We start from the raw sequence: 6,856 nt of genomic DNA, 5'->3' as shown, positions 1-6,856 counted from the left end.
TTGTCTTTCTGCACTTGAAAATGATGGATCACCTGTTTAGTTAATTATGGTAAACTCTTTTTGATAAACAATAAGTAGTTTTTCTTTCGCCAAAATATTATTTATTATGTCCGTTTAACAAATTTTGAAAATAAGATCGCTTTTAGATGGTAACAGAATTATATATAATTTAACATAATGGAATAATATCGTTCTCCGCGTCTTGAAATGATTTTAGCATTTTCTGTGAAATTTATTGAAAGTCAGTATGATTTCATTATTGTTTTGATCCTATTTTGGTATAGTATACATAAACAGCACTTGCACTGTCATTTCTAACATAACAAAAATACATGAACATCTTGTAAAAAGAAAAAGTGTACTTTCATATGTTTAAATACAACCTAAACTATGCATACATTCTGCATTATTGAGTTAGGATTTTATCTAATCTAATAAATTGACAGTATTGTTTTCAAGGATTTAGTCTTTTATCATTATAAAAATAACTAAGTACAATTTTAAGAAGATAAATTTAAGCAGGAGTTTCCTCGGATGCATTCAATCAGACACATCAGATGAGTACCATCAGATTCCTATTACTTATACATGAATAATGGAAAATGTTTGTATATTTCCTAAGGTACACATACGTCACACTTGATTAAACATGACTGGTATGTAACCGATATAAACAAATAAGCAGCAGCTTTATATATACAGATTAATAAGTACTTCACCTAATATAACCATGGATATCATCGCTATTTGAATTAACCATCGTCATTGAGTGGCGGTGAACACGTTTTGGTATTATAGACATGCAATTGTATTAAAGATTCTATGAAAACATTATTTTATTATATATTATTATATTATTCCATAGTCACGGTTCGACATGAGTCTCAACATATCAATTATTTGTTCCTGTATAAATCGGTATAATGGAAGCGATTTCATAAATTGAATAGCTACGAATCCCGGGGTACCATTTAAATCTAGACAAGTTATACACTATGAAGCATACCAAGTATTAATCATGCTGTTGATATGATAGGAATGTCGCGTGAACATGCCGAGAAGTCTGCACGTGAATGATATTTTCTTTTGTAATTCAATGATGTTATAGTTGCCATAGCGTACCGGAAATGACACCGAAAAAAGGCAAACTACATAGGCGACACGCTCCCGTACAAACAGCGTTCGCTTTCGTTATCAACTACCCAAACCATTTCTCTCCGGAAATGTTAGCAGTTGTTCCAGAGGAAAGTTGATGTGTTTTGCTAACCAAACATGTGCTCCCATCTATTTCCTAAAATCACAACTGTACAATAGTTTATCTATGTCTGTGGAGATAGCATCTCTCTATAATTGGAACTTTGGTTTTCAGAACAAATCTTTTTCTTTCATGAATTGGATATACTAACTAAATTTTTACCCACAACGAACAATTATATGGAAGAGAGCATCAACTCCTTTAACACCAGTTATATTGTTGGCACATGAAATGTAAATAGCTCTATTTCACTGATTAATTGTTTATTTTTAATGGTTTTCTCTTTATGTTCAGCTTCTGTATCACAATAGTGAGGATTTGTATAAGCAATTTATGTTGCCTGATCTAAACGACTCTGTCATTACAATTGCTGAAATGAAAATAAAAACATGAAACGGAATTGTTGGCACATTCTGTCTTTATAAGATAATTATTTAAATTTTGAATGAATTGGAATCGATACAGCTAATTTCCACATTCAGTAAAATGCACGACTTTCTAATAGGCCCTAAAGCAGGCGATAAAGGCTGATCGCACGGCATGGTTCCAGTGCGTTTCTTTGTGCTTCAATACAAAAACTGGCTTTAAAGATTTATGGTTATATATGCACCAGAAGACACATTGCAGATTACCATGTACGTGTATTTATAAGTTTAGTAAGATTGTGGAGAGAATGTATTAACATACAATTGAACAAACGTCAGGGTTCAGATAAACGATATCTGTTTTTGTTGGATATAAACCCCCATAAAGAAGAATGGAGATATGGGCAATGACTTTCAACTAAACACCTTGTCACACGGTGATTAGAACAAGATACATGTCATACTGCGAACAACCAATCATAGAAGAACTAAAATATGTATAATTAGCACTACTATACTGATAACAAATATATACAATTTTATTCCTTAAATGTTAAAGATGCTGTTAAAAAATGATTTTTTACAACAGTGTATTTTCAATGTGTAGCATACATTAATTCTTGTATAAAAACAACATATTTATTTACATGAATGAAAAAAATACGTTTCGAAATATTCAGAGCTTTGTCATTATATCATTGTATCAAAATACATTAACAGTATGTTAAGACATGAAAATTATACACATGCAAAATACTTCTACATACAAGACACCGTTCCTGGGTAATCATTGTTATTAAACTTGTAAAAATATTGCAAATAATATGTATTCACATGAGCATGAATAACACAAAGTTCATAAAAATATGTTTATGAATCAATTAATTCTAGTCCATTCCATAGGTTCAGTGAAGTGAACGTGCAGCGGAAAGAGTAAAGGAACACAATCAGTTAGCATGGTAATTAACGTGTACGGTTCTTTGGCCTGACATTGGCGGCACGTGCGATGAAACAATAACTTAATAACCCGTGGACGTGCCGCCAGTTATCACCGCACCACCAGACTATTTGATTACTATCATTTTGTCTTGTTAATGTACTTTTATCTTTGTTTTCTGAAATTAAAAAGAACGAGAGGAGTTGTGTTCATTCTGTAAATATGTGCATGTGCTCGAAATGGAGTCTGAATTATGACAGAGAGAAAGTATGATAAACATTTAATTTAAACATAAAATGTTTCATGCAATATTAAATTTCGTCATTCGTGTAACACATATTTCCCCCAGTGAGATAATATTAGGTTAATATAGAAACCTTTTCATTAACAACCATTAAATTTGATTTTGAAAATGATCAATCTTACTCATGTTTGTATTCGATTTTTCATTTTCATCATTTAAAAAGTAATTGGAATATTTTAATCATTCATAAGGCAGATTGCATGAGTTATTTAATAGGAAAGAAAACTGTGAGTTTTCATTGATTGTCTACAACTAGATTGGTTATAAATATTAATATAAGTTTAAAACAAATATATGTCGTAAAAGACTTAAAGTATGGATGCAAGACTCTGATATCAGAGATGTAAGTGTTTTTAAAATACATCTTAAGCTCCAAAGATGACGTAATATATAATCAGCATCTGGAAGCATTTACAATAACGGTAATTGAAACGAAACAAAAGGGAATGCATCATAAGGAAACGTGAAACTCTAATAATATGGAATGAGTATTAGTGTATCTTTCTTATTTGTGTATTTCACATGAACAAGTATTTGACGCGAACGTTGATTTAGTGTTTTCGATCTGAGAGCATGTCATCGTTCTGTGCATATTAATATATGATATATTTGTATGCATGAATTTTGGGTTCTTTTGTTCAAATTTTATACCGACTAACAGTATAGTATATGGTTAATTTCAATATCCTTCTTACAGTTGAAAAATGCAATTTGAAACAACTTATACAGGAGAAATAACTAATTCAAATATCTGGCGAATATTTATTTGAATCACATTTATAAAAGGAATTTATAAGTATTTCCATTGAAAATTTAAAAAAAAAAATGGTTATCAGTAATTGAAAGTGATACCCCAAACATAAACATGTGTGAAAATAAAGTGTTTACCTATAATGTTATGATATACAGATGGTGTTATATAATGGTATATGAATTACATAGGAAAACAGTATGCTGATGATTAAAGGAAGATGACATGTTTAGGAAAATACTTCTAAACTAACATTCTATTGTAGACATGTCTTTACTGGTATAGCCTGATTTGTTTTGCCATTATACGGAGCATATCATGAAATATTTACCAAACAAACTAAATGTATGAAAGGTTATTACAGCTGTTCTAGTATGCGTGTATTATTTCGTCTGCTGTTCTGATATATAGTTGATATGACATACATGCTGTATTAAAATAGATCAGGACAATAGAAAATAAATATTTTCATTGCCAGCGACTTTTGTTCTGGATTATCTTAATTTTTTAGAATTGCCAAAGGCTTGACATACGGAAAGTCGAGTTAAAATCGAATATTAACTGAATAGGTAAAGTGGAAATTTATGTTTTTGGTTCCCTTGGCATGTATTAAAACATCTAAATAGGATAAGCGTATCTACTATGGAATTTAGAAAATCTAGGACAATTGTAAAATATACTGCCCTCCCCTCTTCTGCTTGCTTCATTTATTGGTTTATCTATGAACCTCATACGGATCACAGGAATGATCTACAATATAAATGATCTTTTACAACATACGTTTGCTACTCTTATCACACCGTTTTTTTTATCATAACCAAACCTTTTATAATTATATTATTTTTCTATTTTTTCATGATATCTAAATGTAATTATATCATCATTGTTTCACTGTAGTTGATGATGTTTTAAGATGGTAAGTCCCCTCAGACAATCTATATTCTCACTAGGAGGGCGTCAGTGCATGGCATCCTTGCGTTCATGCTTGCATCTCTTCTGTATTCGTAACGATATTACTACAATCAACCACTCCTGCCTTCGTCTCCCCCGGGACTACCTACACAAACGTTCCATTACATTGAAATCTGTTTAAAAATCCTCTCTCACCTCCATTGATATATCATCCGTATTTTAGGCCGGTGGTACTAAATGTATAAAATATTGCCTTACGGACGTAATGTCTGTTGTTGTTCCTGTTTCTACAGCATCAGTTACCAGTTTTATCAAATGTTCTCTCTGCCTGTTTTCTATTTCAATTATCTGATATACCCTGACAAACCTAACCACATTAAACTCCACATGCTCACAATAATAACTAGTAATTATCGGTGACGTGTAATTATATAAGTACGTCGTTGTACGAAGCATCACACACATCAATACACGGTAACAAGGTGTATAACCAAATGAATTCACGTTTTTGTAAAAACTTCAAACAAACTTCCTTTTCAGTTCCTAGGCTAAATTTGTCATATTCTTTTTTAATTAATTTATTGTTAGTTATCTTGTGGGTATCGGCATCAATTACCTCTATATTAGAGCATGGGGACTGTGTTGGGCCCAAAATGCATTAAACGAGAGTAATGAAAATTTTCTCATTCAGTTTACTATTATAATATATTGAAGCATATATGGTTTCGGTAAAAATGAAATTTAATTTCCAGCATGTTAAAGTGTAATTAAGATCACAACCATGAACAATTATGATATGTATTCGACAAAAAATAAGTTATGAAATGTCAATTCTATTAAACATTGGCTATTGATGATGCAGAATCAGGTCCGTGCTCATATTTACAGCATGCTGTTTAAAGTGGTAACATATTTGTACTTCTTTGTCGTTGATTGAACGCTGAATATACCCAAATATTAGCATTCACAGCACATGTATTATATCTCATTTAATAAAAAGTATTTTAACTACTTTTACTGGTAATCACTTTATGTTTTAGTAAAACAACAACAAAGTACGAATATAATTTTCCATTACCCTACGTTTTTATCGTGAAATAATAAATCAAACTGAAAAACTCGAATTTTCTATCCTTTTCCATAATCGTTAAATTGAGACATAGAGCATCTGCTATGTTCCGTTACCAGCTTCAGTCCGCGTTGTTCTTTCCTCTGCTATTTGAATACCCTACAAAATATCGGAAATGTCATGGGTTGAAAGCCATGTTAATTTACTTATCGCAGAAAGCACCTGTTTTTCTAGCATATCATTGCCTTCAATTCATTTCTTTAACATCCTGTGTCGCTTTCGCTTGTCAAGACGAACGAACACATGGAGGGCCGCTTATACCATGATGTAGGGCCGCTAACGACATTGGCAGTCAAAATATTGGACAGATGAAGCTGTCAGCACGTGCTAAGGCAAGAACAGATCTCCACCGAGACTGATCTGGAATTGGCCATGGAAAATACATTTATACAAAACACCCCCGTATCTCTACACCATACTGTATCTGACCACTCTGTAACTGCCTTAGTTTTAAAAACTCCATGAAGATTTATAGAAAATGGAGAACAGAATCGTCGTTTAGCAGAGTCAGATTCAAGATTTTCTTGTTCATAATGTTAAACATATGTCTTTAATAGAAACACTATTTTTACTGATCCGTCGATGAATGTATGAAAGTGATAATTTTCAGATTGTTGATATGCTTTGGTATCATTCGTTTGATATTTAACCACACTATCATATTTTTGTTTCTTTATTAATATATTCGATATGTATAATGCTGCTGGAGTTATATATTTTTTATATTATTTTCCCCACGATATCGAATTGAAATAAAACATCATAATATAAACTACTCATTTATTAGATATATAAATAAATACTCTCAGTAACACCATGAACAGATATGTGTATGACATTATAATGACACTTGCACTCCGACACAACAAATAAACTATTTATGTTAACGTTTAACTATGCTGGCATTAATTACGTTATCACAACTAAACAAGTGATTAAATTTATTAACTAGTTTGAGTGAATTGATAAAATCTGGCATATTTGCTGAGTTCAATAGCCCCCAGGTTAAATCAATAGAGAGGCTGGTAACACTTTCAGATACACGTATCTCCTTCTCACGTATTACAGAACTTGATCAATGGGCACATTATTCATACATTACTTTGAAACATTGAAACACGAAACATTACACTGGTTATAGTGTTCGTGTTCTGGACTGAAGACAGAACTTACTGAATTGAAATTGACATTGTTTAACAAACG

The sequence above is a fragment of the Mizuhopecten yessoensis genome, unplaced genomic scaffold, assembly GCF_002113885.1.
Source record: "Mizuhopecten yessoensis strain PY_sf001 unplaced genomic scaffold, ASM211388v2 scaffold716343, whole genome shotgun sequence".
Lineage (NCBI taxonomy): Eukaryota > Metazoa > Mollusca > Bivalvia > Pectinida > Pectinidae > Mizuhopecten > Mizuhopecten yessoensis.
The sequence above is the reverse complement of the archived record's forward strand: the minus strand, read 5'-3'. Positions refer to the sequence as shown.